Genomic DNA, 17167 nt, shown 5'->3' on the forward strand with positions numbered 1-17167 from the left:
TCCCTCCCTTTAAGAAAGAAAAAAAAAACAAAAGGAATGAATGTTTTTACTCAGTTCAGACTTTGTGTGTAGTCTTCTTTTTCTGCGTCCACAGCTGGTCTAATGAGGTGAGTCAGAGGTTCCTGTTCTTCGCAGCAGCGATGTGCACCCATGGTGGTCGGCACGGTGTGTTCCTTTGGCGCCTGTTGGAGCTAGCCAAGGTGCCTTTGTGCATAAGCTCGTGCTCAGGCAAGGCGGCCGGAAAGCCCACCTTGGGCCTGCTGACCTCCGTTCTGGGAGTTGGTCTCTTGTGTCTTAGGGTGGGGCCCCAGACACTTGGGCACAGTGGACATGAGAGATTGGCACTTATTGAAGCCAGCAGAGGTGCTCCTGCGCTCACGTGTGCCCATGCACGTGCGCAGCGGCTTGAGAGTTAACCTCAGTCCTGCCAAGTCACGCTCCCAGAGTTGATCACTCACCTCTTAGGGCGGGGTCCCAGACACTTGTGCACAGTGAGAGTGAGCGTCTGTGAGTCACTGCCACCAGCTGTTCTTGTGCCGCAGCCACCTGCTGTTCCCTCACGTGCCTGAGCGGGTACGAGCAGAGCCTGAGCAAGTGGTCTGTGCTCTGGCCTGGCGCCCAGTGGAGCTGGCCAGGGGTGTCTGTGCATGGTCTTCTGCATGTCCAGTGGGCTCTCCCTGTGCCCGTTGGTGCACTGATCCCACGTCTTTTGGGGCGTGTCCAAGGGGCACCCAGCCCCGTGGCCCCCATGCACCTGGACCAGTGAATGAGGGCATTTCTTTATGAGTACCCTAGTGACCCAAGGGGAGGATTGGGAAGTGGATGAGCATGTCTCTGCACCTGCGCTCCTCAAGAATGTCCTACCACCCCCAAACTTTCTACCCCTCTCCGCAGCCCACAAGAGAAAAATATTAAGGAAAATTATGTTCTCACTTGCACAGCATTAAGATGCCTCCTGTCCTTCAGCGCCAATGCCACCTGGTCTAGTCCTGTCTCTGCCAGTGGGCAGAAATCTGCTCTCCTCCCGACTCCTCTCTGGGGAAGCCTGTGGTCGACAAAAAGCCTTTGTGTACTTCCAGCCACAGCTCGGACAGCCACCCCAGTCAGAGATCTTGTCTTGTCCCTTTTTCCTCCACTAGCCTCACTAAACAGGTTGTTCCCAGATAGTTTTTCTCTAATCCAGCAGTGCCAAGGCTCGACTCCTGCCAGTGTCCAGCTGCTCACTGAGATGTTCTGTCTGCAAATAGTCCAAACTACAGACAGGTCTCGGGAGCCTGAAAGTGCAGCCTCTCCTCCTCTGCCATCTTTTCCTCCTGTAAAGTGCTTTGAGTTGAATTTTATAGCTGTAAAGGGACCTTAGAGATAATCTGGATCAACTCTCTCATTATACAGATGAGGAAAGTAAAGCTCAAAGAATTTAAGTGAATTGCTTCAGCTATAAATCACAGCACATCCAGGAGTCCAGGACTTTTACTTACTTAGCTGTAAATTATATGTACTTCATACTGTCTATTTTGATTAGTTAAAATAGTACTCATTTAGGACTTAATTTAAATACATATTAATTTATTATTTTTGTACCTTAAACATTTTTGGAAGAGAAATGATAAACTGGATGAAGGTACTCAACAGGTAAAAACTTCTAGTTATGAAATAAATTGGTTAAGGAATGTAATGTACAGCATAGGCACTACAGTTAATAATAATGTTTTGCATATTTGAAATGTGCTAAGAGAGTAGATCAACTTTCTTTGGTTGAACTCTGATTTTTCTCTAATTATTTGAATTGAATAAGCTCAGTCCATTAACTATTAGTTTCTTTACATTTTGAAATATATAGAACTATAAATTTTCCTTAAGTGTCTTTTTAAAATTGTTTTTTATTATAGTTGTCCCTTTTTTCCCCTTTCTTCTCCCCTACACCACTCCCCCCACAATAGTCCATCCCCACCCAATTGTTCATATCCATGGGTCATTTATACTACTTCCTTGACTACAACCTTACCCTTCTTTCTCCCCTCTCCCCCTTGGTGCCCTGTAAGTCTGTTTCTTTATTACATGCCACTGGTTCTATTTTGCTTGTTCATTTGTTTTGTTCATTAGTTTACTGTATTAGGCGAGATCCTATGGTATTTGTCTTTCATTGCCTGGCTTATTTCACTAAGCATAATACTCTCAAATTACATCCATGTTGTTGCAAAAGGTAGGAGCTCCATCTTTCTTTCTACTGCATAGTATTCCATTGTGTAAATGTACCACAGTTTTTGATCCACTCATCTACAGTTGGGACCCTTGGCTTTTTCCAGCACTTGGCTATTGTAAATAGTGCTACTATGAACATAGAGGTGCATAGGTTTTTTTGAATTGGTGTTTCAGGTCTCTTCAGATATAATCCTAGCAATGGAATCCCTGGATCAAAATGGAGTTTCATTTTTAGATTTTTGAAGTAATTCCATACTGTTTTGCATAGTGGCTGCACTAGTCTGCATTCCCACCAACAGTGTGCTAGGGTTCCCTTTACTCCACATTCTCACCAGCACTTGTTATTTGTTGATTTGTTGATGATGGCCATTCTGACTGGTGTGAGGTGGCATCTCATGTGGTTTTCATTTGCATCTCTCCAATGGCTAGTGATGTTGAGCATTCTTTCATATGCCTGTGGGCCCCCTGTATTTCCTCATTGGAGAAGTGTCTATTTAGGTCCTTCGCCCATTTTTAAACTGGATTGTCTGTCTCAGTGTTGACACTTTAAAGTTCTTTATATGTTTTGGAGATCAATCCCTTGCCTGAGATATCATTGGCAAATATGTTTTCCCATATGGTTGGTTCCTTTTTCATCTTGCTGATGATTCTTTTCACTAAGAAGAAACTCTTTTTTTTCTTTCCCCCTGATATGGGACATTGAAAAATTAATCCCTGCCTTTTTTTATTGAGTTGTTATGGATTGAATGATGCCCTTTAACCCTGTTGCCAAATCTGTTGCCCCCAGAATGCAACAAGGATGCCAGCCTGTTAAACTAAGCATGCCATGGTCCGGGGACAGTCAACTGACCTGGAGTCTGCAAGATCCTTCCCCATGTTGGAAGGCCACCCTCCTCTTGACACTTCCACTCTTATTAGGGATTTCTGAACCCAAGTGTAGGTAGAATGATGACCATGTCCAGCTTGAAGCAGCTAGAGGAGCACGAGATCTTCGCCCATTGTCCTTTATAAGATGATAAAGGGTCTTAAGTCTGAGAGGGAGGAATTGTAATTTTTTTATTGTTATAAAAATTAATTAATTTAACAAAAACAAGAATATAGAAAACAGTGAAGCCAAAGAACTTGTATACACGACCCATATACATGAACTAAGGAAGATGGGATTGCTGGGGGAAAGAGGGTACTGAGCGGAGGGGAGCAAAAGGGGAAAAAATTGGAACTATTGTAACAACATAATCAATAAAATAAAAATAGAAAAAAAGAAGAAACTCTTTAGTTTGATGTAGTCCCATTTGTTTATCCTTTCCTTTATTTCTCTTGCCCTAGGGGATATATTGGTGAAAATATTGCTACATGGGATATCTGAAATTTTCTTGCCATGTTTTCCTCGAGGAATTTTATGGTGTCATAATTACATTTAAGTCTTTGATCCATCTTGGGTGTATCCTGGTGTACAATGTAAGTTGTTGGTTTAGTTTTATTTTTTTACATGTCCCTGTTCAGTTCTCCCGGCACCATTTGTTGAAGAGGCTATTTTTACTCCATTTATGCTCCTTCCCCCTTTGTCAAATATTAATTGACCATAGAGACCTGGGTTTATTTCTGGGCTTCTATTCTGTTCCATTGATCTACATGTCTGTTCTTATGCCAGTACCAGACTGTTTTTATTACGGTGGCCTTGAAGTATAGTTTGATATATGGTATTGTGATTCCCCCTATTTTGTTCACATTTCTCAATATTGCTGAGGCTATTCATGGTCTTCTTGGTACCAAATAATTTTTGGAGTTTTTTTTCGAGGTCTGTGAAATATGTCGTTGGTATTTTAATAGGGATTGCGTTGAATCTATAAATTTCTTTGGGTAGTATGGACATTTTAATGATATTGATTCTTTCCATCCATGAACATGGTATATGCTTCCACTTATTTGTATCTATCTTAATTTCTTTCTTCAGTGTTCTGTAGTTTTCTGAGTAGAGGTCTTTTACCTTCTAGGTTTAGTTTATTCCAAAGTACTTTGTTTTTCTTGTTGCTATAATAAATGGGATTTTTTTCAACTTTCTATCTCTGATATTTTATTGTTGGTGTACAGAAATGTCTTTGAATTATGAATATTGACTTTGTACCCTGCTATTTTTCCAAATTCACTTATTAGGTGAAGTAGGTAATGGGTAGAGTCCATAGGATCTTCTATGTACACTATCATGTCATCTTCAAATAATGAGTTTTACTTCTTCTTTTCCAGTTTAGATGCCTTTTATTTCTTTTCCTTGTTTGATTGCAGTGGCTATAATCTTCAAAACTATGTTGAATAGAAGTGGAAAGAGTGGGCATTTTTGTCTTGTTCCTGATCTTAGGGGGAATGTTTTCAGTTTTTGTCCATTGAGTATGATGTTGGTTGGAGATTTCTCATATATGGCCTTTATTATGTTGAGTTATGCTCCCTCTATTCCCACTTTGCTGAGTGTTTTCATCATAAATGGGCGTTGTACTTTGTCAAATGCTTTTTTAACATCTATTGATATGATTATGTGATTTTGTCTTTCATTTTGTTTATGTGGTGTATTATGTTTACCAATTGGCAAATATTAAACCATCCGTGCATCCCTGTGATAAATCCCACTTGATCGTGGTGTATGATCTTTCTAATGTGTTGCGGGATTTGTTTTGTCAATACTTTGTTGAGGATTTTAACATCTAAGTTCGTCAACGATATTGGCCTGTTTTTTTCTTCCTTATTTTGTTTTGACCTGGTTTTAGGATTAGAACAATACTGGCCTTATAGAAAGAATTTGGGAATCTTACCTCTTCTTGGATTTTTTGGAATAGTTTGAGAAGGTTGGGAGTTAGTTCTTCCCTAAATGTTGATAAAATTTACTTGTGAAGCCATCTGGTCCAGAGGTTTTGTGTGCTGGGAGTCTCTTGATTATTGATTCAATTTCACTAGTTGTTATTGGTCTATCTAGGCTTTCTGCTTTTCTTGATTCAGTTTTTGAAAATCATATGTTTCCAGAAATTTTTCCATTTCACAGGTTGTCAAATTTATTGTCACATGGTTGTTTATAGTAAGTTCTTACATTCTTTTGTATTTCGGTGGTATTGGTCGTGATTTCTCCTTTTTCATTTCTGATTTTGTTTATTTGGGTCTTCTCTTTTTTTCCTGATGATTCTGGTTAAAGGCTTGTCAAAATTGTTTATCTTTTCAAAGAACCAGGTCCTGGTTATTGATCTTTTGAGCTGTTTGTTTAGTCTCTATGTCATTTAATTCTGCTCTGATCTTGATGATTTCCTTCCCTTTACTCACTTTGGGCTTTGTTTGTTGTTGTTGTTCTAGTTCTTATAGCTCTAAGGTCACATTTTTAATTTGAGATTCTTCTTTCTTTTTTAGGTAGGCTGTATTGCTATGAAATTCCCTCTCAGGTTTGCCTTCACTGTGTCCCATAAGTTTTGGGCTGTTGTGTGTTTATTATCATTTGTTTTCAGAAACTCTTTGATTTCTTCCTTGATGTCATTATTTACCCATCATTATTTAATATCATTTTATTAATTCTCCATAAATTTGGATGTTTTTGAGTTTTTCCCTTGAGATTTGATTCCAGTTTCAAGGCATTGTGATCTGAAAAGATGCTTGATATAATCTCATTTTTCTTGAATTTGTTGAAGCTTTTTTTGTGTCTTATCATGTGATCTATCTTTGAAAATGTCCCATGTGCATTTGAAAAGAATGTATATTTTGCTTCTTTGGGGTGAAAAGTTCTGTATATATATCAATTAGGCCCATTTGATCTAAAGTGCTGTTCAAAGCCTCAATATCCTTGAAGTATTTTTGCTTTGAAGATCTGCCCATTGTACAGACTTCCAGCGAAGATGGAGGCATAGACAGACATGCTGCGTCTCCTTCCACAACTGAGAAGGAATACAGCTACCTCAAAACTAGAAACAACCAGAAATTCCAGAAAATCAAAGTACATGGAAGTCCAGCAAACAAAGATATAAAGAAGAAAACTTATCCAAACAGTTAGGAGGAGCACAGCTGGGGCGGAGAGGATTTGGTGTGGTGTCGGCAGCGGTGGCAGCAGCAGCGGTGGGCTGGCGGAAAGCGCCATCACACCTTTTAAAAAGTCAGGAGGGACACCCGGGGAATGTTCCCAGCTCCTTACCGGACCTAGCAGCTCATGGGCCCAGCACCAGGGAAAATCAAGCCTGATTGCTTCTGACTGTGCAGACCAGTGGGGGTTGGGTGGAGGCAGAAACTGCCGGTCTCAACAGAGCCCTCTTGTTTAAAGGGCACCACAGTTCTAGAACATCCACACACCCACTCTGGGAACGATGGCCAGGGCAGCAGCTAGAGGGGTGCCAGTCCAGTTCAGAAGTGGGAGAAGTGCTTGGAAAAGGGGCGAGTGCTGGGCTGGCGGCATTGTTCCCTCTTGGACCCCTCCCCCACATACAGTTTCACAACGTGGTGAATCAGCCCTGTACTGATGAATAGCTAAGGCCCCGCCCCTTACAACATAACAGAAGCAATAGCTCTACCTGGTATGTTGAGTCAAACAAACACAGGAGCCTGTCAGAATGAGGAGACAGAGAAGTATGGCCCAAAAGGGGAAACAGATCAAGGTTCAGTGGTAGAACTAAGCGACAAGGAGATAGCCAACCTAACAGATGAGGAGATGAACAACCTAACAGATGCAGAATTCAAAACACTGGTGATAAAGATGCTCACAGGCTTGACAGATATGCTTGAGTATAACAAACGCATAAGAAAAGAAGTGAAGGCTATGCTAAGTGAAACGAAGAAAAATCCACACAAAACCAATGGTGAAGGGAAGGAAACCAGAGTTCAAATAAATGATTTGGAACATAAGGGGAAAAAAAAGTCACCCTTCTAGCTTGTAGTGTTTCTGTTGAGAAATCAGCTGATCACCTTATTGGAGCTTCCTTATATGTTATTTTCTATTTTCTCTTGTTGTCTTTAGGATTCTCTGTCTTTTAATGTTGCCATTTTAATTATGATGTGTCTTGGATTGGTCCTCTTTGGGTTCATCTTCATTGGGACCCTCTGTGCTTCTTGGACTCATGAGACTTTCAGTGTGTTTGAGAAGTTCCTATCATTACTTTTTCATACAGGATTTTTATTTCTTGGTCCTCTTCTTCTCCTTGTGGTATCCTCTGATACAGATATTATTACATTTCATGTTGTTCTGCAGCTGTCTTAAACCCTATCCATTTTTTCAGTCTTTTTTAAATCTTGTTGCACTGTCTGGGAAATTTTTTTTCTATATTGTCCTCTAGCTTGCTGATCTGATCCTCTGCTTCATCTAGCCTGCTTTTTATTACTTCTGCTATTTTCTTCAGTTCAAAACTTGTATTCTTTATTTCTTCCTAGCTCTTATACTGTCTATGTCCTATTTAATGCTGGTGTAGTTCTCAGTAAATTCCTTTTAGTTCCGCTGGAGTTTTTTTGTAGTTCCCCTGGAGTTCTTTGTAGTTCCCTTGGATTTTCGTGTAGTTTTCTGAGATTTTTCAGTTCATTGAGCTTCCTTATTACTCTTATTTTAAATTCCATGCCTAATAGTTTGCTTGTTTTTATTTCATCTATCATTCTTTCTGGGAATTTCTCCTTTCCTTTTGATTGGGTGTTGTTTCTTCATATCCCATTTTAGGTGACTTTTCTTATTTGTACCTGTTTCTTAGATTTATCTGCTTCTACTTCCTGCCTCTGTAGTGTGACCTTCTGTTGTAGGATTTTTGTGGGATTCAGTGGTGCTGACTCCTTGATCTACTGAACTTGATGCACTTGGGATGCCTTTTATGCCATTTATTTGGGATGTCTGGTTGTATTTCAGTTTTGGTTTTTGTTGTGTTGTTCTTTTGTGGGTCCTTCCCTCCAACTATCTGACTGAGAGTCACTATATCCTTCATGTCTTGTAAACTGATGTTGAGCTGCTGCTAAAGCAAAATCACCAGCCCAGGCAGGAAACACACACCCACAAAGATAACCCCCAACCTCAATCACTGTATCAACTGCAATTGAGCTAGTATTAATAAGGATGTAAAGAGATTAAGAATATTGTAAAAAAGGAAAAACAAATAAGAATTGACTAACTGAAAGAAAAATGATTTTTGAGAGGATAAGGAGAAGAGCAATAATAGTAGCGAGTAGGGATAATGCAATGAGAGAAGTAAAGTAAAATTTATATACTATATAAAAAAGGGATGGAAGAAGGCAGAATGAAGAAAGGAAGGGGAAGCATGTAGTATTAAGTTTAAACAGAGGTTATAAAATATATATATAGTGTGTGAGAGAACAAACACAAAAAAGTAAGAAAGGTGAATAAGAAAAAAAATGGGCACCAACTTAGAGAAAAAGTTTCACCAGAGCACTATCAACAACCTATAAGCTAAGGTTAACATAGTTTAAATGGGGGTAAGAGGCAAAAAAGAAAAAAAAAAGAAGCTTAAGAAATATCTAGAGGAAAGGGAAGTGATTTTGTGATGATAAAGGGAGAGGGAATACTAAGAGTGAGTAATGTAAAACACGCTAAGACCGGGAAAAATTTGAATTTAAAATGAAAGAAGGAAAGGGCTGGAGGAAGATACAAATTAAGTAAGAGAAGAGGACGATAAGATTTGAGTTTTGAAATACCAAATTAGTGAAGATCTATGAATAAATTTTCAGGAATGCCACAACTACCATCATGTCACACTCAATGGGCACAGATTGATCAAGATGGAGAGAGAATAAGTGTATTTTATGAATGGGAAAAAGATCATGAAGTGACTAATGACAAGAAAAATGATATAGAGAGGCTGGAGAGGTAAGAAATAGTGCATGCAGAATGGGAATGGGTCATAACCAGAAATAAGACAGAATTTAAAACAAAAATAAGAAGAGGAAATTGGATAGTAAAATTGAATGAGAAAAGAGAGGAGCAAAATATGAGATTTGAAATAAACTATAATATAAAGACTAGTTACTTATAATGCATATACTGGAGGGACAAGATATGACTATCAAAAGAATATGCAGGAGACAAATACTCCTGTAAAAGATCACAGTGTAATCCATCTCCATAGTATCTGGTTTTTTATCACTTCTCTTTCTGGATCCTCCCCTGGTAACATCAGATTATGTCCCAGGCTGGATCTAGGCAGCCAGTTCAACACTATCAGTGTTCTACTGCCGGTGTGTTTTGGTTGTATTTTACTCTAGTTGCTCTGTAATCTGCAGTCAGGCTTAAACACCTTGGGGCAGGACCAAGTAATTTCTTTGGGCAGGGCTATTGCTCTCCCTCTGGCTGATGTCACTTGGAGGGGAATGGTCTGCTTAAAAGATATCTCCTGCAGCGTTGGGGATGAGTCTGCACTGGGGTCTGGTTTGCTGCTCCCCAGTTTGGGGCAGCTCTCTCTCCCCAGCACCACTGCTCCAAACTCTCCACAAGCATCTCTAGTCTACTTTGCCCTCCCTCAGCTGCAGCTTAGGGCAAACAGTGTGAATGCAATCCTGTGCGCACTCCCCACAAGAATCTCTCCTCAGCTCCCTGGTCAGCAAAAAACAATCAAACAAACAAACAAATGTTGTTTTTTGCCTCTTAGAGGTAGATGCCACCTGGCTCAATCTTGGCTCTTCCAGTGGTCCCAGCCTGATTTCCAATCCTGCCTCCTCTCTGGGGGGAATCCTTGGGGCACTGAAAAATCTCTCCAAACTCCCAGCTGCCGCCACTTGGAGCCATGCTGGCCCTCACAGCACTCCTGCATATCCTCCACACTCCACACCAGACAGGTTGCTGTGAAGCTGCCTCCTCTGCCTGCCTGCAGCTACAAGGCTTAACTCCAGCCAGTGTCTAGTTGGTCATCCAGATGATTTCTCCATAGCTAAGCCGAAATTCCAGACCAGTCTCAGGAGGAAGGAAACACAGCCTCCACTCACTCCTCTGCCATCTTCTTTCCCACTCCCCTTAAGTTTATTTTAATTGTACCCATAAGTTTTGATGTGTAGTATTTTCATGATGGTTAATTTTAATATTTTAAAATTTCCATTTGATTTCTTCTTTGAATCATGAGTTATTTATAAATATCCTTTTTAGTTTTCAAGTATAGAGCTTTCAAAATAAGTCTTATTGCTACTGATTTCTAAGTAATTGCACTGTGGGTAGAAAAATTCTAAATAAAACCAAATCCATACTGTTCATTGAAATTAGCATGGCCAATTTTGGTAAATGTTCTATGTGTGTTTGAAAAGAGGTCAATTATTTAATTAGTATGTGCTTTTATAAATGATGTATTGTTCATCAGATCAAACTTATTAATGTTTTATTTTAATCTAGATCTCTCCTAGTTTTTAAAAATGTGATATCTTCTGTTGTGATTGTGGATTGCTTTTTCTCCTAGTAATTCTATAAATATTTTCTTATAAATTACCAGGTTAAAAAAAAAAAATTACCAGGCCATGCCATTAAGAGTAAATCTATTCATAATATCTTCCTCATGGGTAGTTTATTTTTCTTTTTTAAAAGTATTTCTCTAACTTTTTCTTTTAATTTATTTAGTGTATTCATGGTTTAGGTGTGTCTCAAATATCCTATTGCTATCTTCCCTTCTCTCTCTCTCCCAATAAAGCACAATTTTAAAAAAATGGACTCAATTTAAGTTTAAAAGACAGAAGTTGTCAAATTACATAGAAACATTTTGATTTCTTTCTCTGGAATTAAATTTCTCCTATCATCTTATGCTATAATTTTTCTTTATCGTGTTTCTTCCTTTTCTTTTTCTTTCTCCTTTTATACATTTATTCAGGTTGATTAAATTTTCTTTATTTCATGTTCCCTCTTGTTTTGGAAGTTTTACATTCTATTTCTACTCATTTAAAAGTTGCCCTTAGAAGTTTAAAATATGCTGGTGAAGATGCGGTTAAAAAGAAACCCTAGTGCACTGTTGGTGGAAATGCAGACTGATGCAGCAACTATGGAAAACAGTATGGAATTTCCTCAAAAACTAAAAAGGAACTGCTTTATGAGCTAGCAATTCCATTGCTATGATTGTACTTAAAGAATCTTAAAACACCAATTCAGAAAAACCTATGCACCCCTATGTTCATAGCAGTGCTATTTACAATAGCCAAGTGCTGGAAACAACCTAAGTGCCCATCTGTAGATGAGTGGATCAAAAACTGTGGTACATTTACACAATGGAATACTATGCAGCAGAAAGAAATAAGGAACTCCTACTATTTGCAATAACATGGATGGAACTAGAGAGAATTATGCTTAGCAAACTAAGCCAGGCAATGAGAAACACATACCATATGATATCACATAATGCAGGAAACTAAAGAACAACACAAACAAATGAGCAAAATTGAACCAGAGGCATGTAAACAAGGAACAGAGTAACAGTTGCCAGGGGGAGCGGGGAAGGGAGGAGAAGGGGGTAAGTAGGGGAAGGGTTTAGTAAAGGAACTAGTATAAATAACACATGGACATGGACAACAGGGTAGGGATTGACTGTAGGAGAAAGGGTGGGATGGGTGTGTGTGTGGGTAGCAATGGAGGAAAAAGTGGGACAACTGTAAGAGAAAAATAGAAAAACAATAAATAAATATCCAAAAAATATTAAAAGACACAGATGAACTAACAAAGTGTAAATTAATCAGTCACATTTCTTTGCCCCCAAATCCCAAAGATTTTAGATATTTTAACTTCAATCATCTTTCCTTTTTCATTTTCCTGTGTTATTCTTGCTCCAAATTTTAGTTCCTTTTCTGATTTTCCATTGGTATTTTACAAATTTTAGATACTTTCATTAATATTAATAGTGTCATTGTCCCAAATCAATATTTTAGGTTTACCAATATTTAAGAGTATGTTTACCAATTTCTTTGTTCATAATTATCCATTATCATCTTTCTTGTGGGTTCAGTTTTTTTTCTTACTTAATTGGATCATTTAATAAATGAGTAGTTAATATTTCCATATTTTGTCTGTTGGAAATGTTTTTATATTGCCTTCACTTTTACATTTTTTCAGTTGATCATAAAATTCTAGAATGCCAATGATTTTCTTTTGTTAATTTGAAAAATTAATCCTTTGTGGTTTGACTTCTATTGTTATGAGGAATTCTGTTTTCAACTTAATTGTTTTTCCTTGACTCTCTGGCTCTATTAATTTTTTTTTTTTGTCTTTAGTGTTCAACACTTTTGATAAAATCTATCTATGTTAGATTGCTTTAAATTTATTTTGTTTGTTACATACTGTACTTACTGAACCTGAAAGTTTATCTTTCATTAATAATGAAGAATGCTTACCATATGTTTCAAATCATGCCTTTCCCCATTCTTTTTATTATTGCCTTCTATAAACTTTAAATTTAATTTTGAATTATAAGAATGATGATTAACATTTTTAGAAATCCTTTGTCATTTAAAAATGTCTGAAAATTTCTTGGAGTTTTGTCTTCTTTTATGTTTTCGATTATTTATTTTTAATATGTTTATTTTCAAATCTCTATTAAGTAGTTCTATTGTATTATTTACTGTAGCTGGTGAGTTGTATTCATCATGGATTTTTCCGTCTCATTTGCTTTTAAATTTTAAAAATATTGATTGATTCATCCTTTCCAGAGAAACTTTTTCCAACAAATCACCAAAAGTCAAATTTTCTCTCAGCTCTTAATGCTGTCATTTCCCACCCAAAATAATAAAGTGATGTATATTTTTACAATTAATCAGTTTGTCACAGCTGTGATTCTCAAATGCTTTTTAAAAATAAAAGGAAGATCAAAGGTATGAAGAGACCATGTGCAGTGATTATAGAACCTGAATAGGCAATGCCTTACTCTGGCTGACCTAATAACCTAGCTGACCTAATGACCAATCAGTTGGATTTAGCCTTTTCAGACTGCAGGTGACTTTACTCAGGAGCCCTACACATAATGGAGGGGCTACCATTAAAGTTCTTAGCACAAGTGCCATTGCTGACACCAGAAGCTGCAAAAAATCATGGGCACAGAGAGAACACTCTGCTGATTCCATTTTATTCTTCTTCACTCTCTTCATCTTTTTCCTTTCAAGAATCCTGACTGTAGTATCAATAAAATAATTTTCCCTCCCATTCTCTCTTCATCATTAAATTTTCATCTTCCATGAAACTTTTCACCTCTTGATTGCTGAAATACTCAGATATTTTCCCACTTTGGCCTTTCTTTGAAACACACTCACCAGATATTCTTAGTGCTTTGAGGGTGTTAAAAAAAATAAGATTTTGTTGCCATTCTTGCATTTTTCTGAGCAGCTCTTTTAACTAGTAACAGACTCTTTTAAAATTTGTCTTTTCTTCTATTTCTTGTTGGTACTTTTTCATATTTTCCTTTTTTATTCTTTCTGAGAGATTTTACTCTGGATTTAGACATTTGAACTAAACTTTTATGTAAGTCTTAAGTCTAGCCTAGGTTGTCAGAAATTTCCCTCTTCTAACATTTTATTTTTCTCAGATGACTCATTGTGGCTTATGCCCTTTTGTTCTCTTTTCTTTGAAAGGTACTGTGGGCAGTGAAGAGAGCTGCAGTTATAAGGCAAAGGCTTCACACTTGAACTTCTTACTTGTGACTTGTGCCTTGGAGGTAGATACAGCCAATGCATCTTTTAACATTTCTTCATCTGCTTCAATGTCTGCCAACATTTTTTCTTTTAGTGAATAACTATGAGGATGCACAGAAACTAAATGATTTACTAATTTGAGTTTTGGACACTTGTGTCCTGAATGGTGTTCCTGATATCACTGAGAAGGGTCTTCAAAATCAGCAGTCTGGAACCTGATTCATAGACCTCCTCTGTTCTTTCTGTTGTTTGACTAAATCTCTATGGGGGAAAAGACAATGCAGGAATTAGATAGGCTCATAATTTCTTTTTACACTCAGAATCTTTCTTTCTTGGAAGAGGGAGAAGGAGGGAGAGAGAGAGAGAGAGCAAGAGGGAGAGAGAGAGATCAATTTGTTGTTCCACTTATTTATGCTTTCATTGGTTGGTTTTGTCTGTGTCCTGAGGATCAAACCTGTGACCTGATGTATCAGATTTTCCTCTAACCAACTGAGATACACAGCCAGGGTCAAATCTTTTTCTTTTAAAAAAATGTATGTGTTTATTTATTTTTTAAAAATGAGATATAATGGACATACAACATCATATTGTTTCAGGCATACAGCATTCTTGATTTTATGAGCAGTTTGTGTAAAATTTTAATATCTGATTTAAATTTCATGTTCCCCATTCTTTTCTTCTGCTCTATAATCATCATTTAAAAAAGCTCAGGTACTGTGATCTTTAACACTTACTCCTTTTGTTTTCACATTTTTTTCAACTGCTAGAACTTCTTCATCTTCACACTGAACATACTCTTCCACAGAAAAGTTTATCCAGCTGTTGTTGAGCTCCTTAGCATAAATCATCATCCTGTTTTCTTCATGGACTGGACTAAGAACACCTTCTACTACAGAAATTTTATATTTCCTTTTACCCAGCACACCTGGATAGAATTGGGTTTGAAGACATTATTATATTTATGACTAAGGTTTGAGGATCCCTCCTTGGCCACACATGGAAAGTATAAATTTAAACCTAAGTCCACAACAGGACAGGTTTATGGTAATAACTCTTAATAGAAATCTTTATTATCCTCAGCCCAAGTCTACATCAAGGCAGACTAGTCATCTTATTTTCTCCCTGTGACAGTGTCTGTTTTCCTTCTTGTTCATATTTTCTTTAAATGTGTATCTCTTTCACAGGCCCTGATTTACATGAAGGATATCAATATAAATCCCCCATTTTCTAAGTTATTGTTCCTTGTCCTTGTATAAGGAATAAAACCCAAGTCCCTTATATTATTGAGATCAGCATACATCCAGAGCCATTTTAGATGTGTTGCATGGTTACTGTTCTTATTTCCCATTTCTGCTCATTATCCCTTTTTGATTGTCTTTTAAAAAATGCTACTAAATGGTGTTTGAATGTAAAAGTATGTTTGTTGTGTTTTTAGATATTTGTTATGGGAGCTAATCACCTCTGCCACATGATGGCTGGAATAAAACTCAATATTAAACTCTAGTATGTGCATTAGAGTTCAACAAAATTATAACCCAAAGCAGCATCATTTTCTATAGGAAAAAATCTACTTCCTAAAATATTTAAAGTGCTGACTAAGTTATTTTGCCACCTGGCACAGAAAGTAGCTGTATTTAGAAATACACATTGCAAACTCATGTCTATAACAGTTGGTAAATGAAGTCATTCAAAAGCACAAATATTTCCTTTTTCATATAATATTAGGTTTTGATATATTTTTTAAGAGGGTGCTTCAAAACACCTGCAACTTTGTGTTAATATCTGCCCTTTACAAACTCCAATTAGCCATTCTTTAAAGGAAATTAGTAATCTGAAAGTATACTGATAGTACTTTTCCAAGTTCAAATTCATATTTTACCAGAGTTTGAGTCAATCAGTTTGTATTTTCTGAAAAGTCCAGGGTTTACACTTAGTACTTGATGCAACAACTCTTAGATATGTAATGAATTACAGATAATGGAATAATGACAAACTTAGGCCACTTTCCTGCAGGACAGGTACATTTATTTACTGCTATTTTGCTATTTATGAGGCAGATTTATGAATATACAGCTTTATGGCTACATAGGAACATCATGAGTTTCATTTAATAAGAGTGTACCACAGATATCAAACCCCTGGCTAGTTTGGCTCAGTGGATTGAGCGTCGGCCTGCGAGCTAAGTGTCGCTGGTTCGATCTTCCAGTCAGGGCACATCAGAGAAGGAAAACTCTGACTCCAAAAAACCTCCGCTGCCTTGTGGCATACCTCTTCAGGGGAAAGGCTAAGGGAGTAAACCCCGACAGAAAATCCGGAGCCGGAGTCCCTAAGGTGGTTTGACATTGTAGTCAACACCAGCAACTCCTGCGGCGCACCTGAAGCCAAGCTGTATTGACTCCGTCTTTCCCTTGGATCCTTCAGCTGCGAAGAGAGGGGGGTTCTGCTGCATGGGCAACAGCAGACCCTCCATATCACCCTGCCCAGGCTCTGTAGCTTCAGCTTCACTGGAGAGGACACTCCAGCGTCATCACAAGATGTCGATTCAACACGGGAGGAGACAGATACCGTGTCACTCCCGAGTCGGACTGCACAGCCATTCTCGGCGGTGCAGATAGACTCTTAAGAAGCTACACCATTGTCTCTCGAGACGGACGGCTGCCGACCACAGATATCAAAAAGTTGATGCAGAGCATATGGATTTGGCAGCTTATAAACAAAATGAGTTTTGGTTTCCGTTTTTCCTAACCTTTGAATTACTAGAGCATAAAATAAAAAAAAGACTGAGTGGCGATTTCTGACTATGTTCTAATATATTGAAGTAATTTGAAGAGATTAATGAGACAGACCGCAATATGTAAAACAATGTTGGCATAAACTTTGTAATAGTTCGTACTCTAAATGTTTCCCATTGAACCAGCAGAATCATCACAATTTCCACATTTTGTTATTTTAACTTCAGGTTGGAATGATCCTTAATATTACGGTTTTTAGATATTCCTAATTTAAATTTAAAAAAGTCCTCACCCTAGGATATGTTCATTGATTTTAGAGTGAGAGAGGGAGAGAAAAAGGGAGAAAGAGAGAAACATCAATGCACCTTGACTGGGGATCAAACTTCCAACGTTTTGGTGTATGGGATGATGCTCCAACAAACCAAATTACTCATCCAGTGCTCCTAACTTAAATTTTAATATGGTGTGGAGCAAAAGTAGGTTTATAGTTGGTTGTATGAAAATAAACAATAATAAATAATAATACAAAAATAAACTATGTTTCACATACTCACAACTGTAAACCTACTTTTGCCCAACTCTGTATATCAATTGAAGGTAAAGCTATAACCTAAAATAGTATTTCTTTTGATAGGAAATTA

Source organism: Furipterus horrens, unplaced genomic scaffold (assembly GCF_987537825.1).
Source record: "Furipterus horrens unplaced genomic scaffold, mFurHor1.1.pri manual_scaffold_7, whole genome shotgun sequence".
In the NCBI taxonomy this organism is placed as follows: Eukaryota; Metazoa; Chordata; class Mammalia; order Chiroptera; family Furipteridae; genus Furipterus; species Furipterus horrens.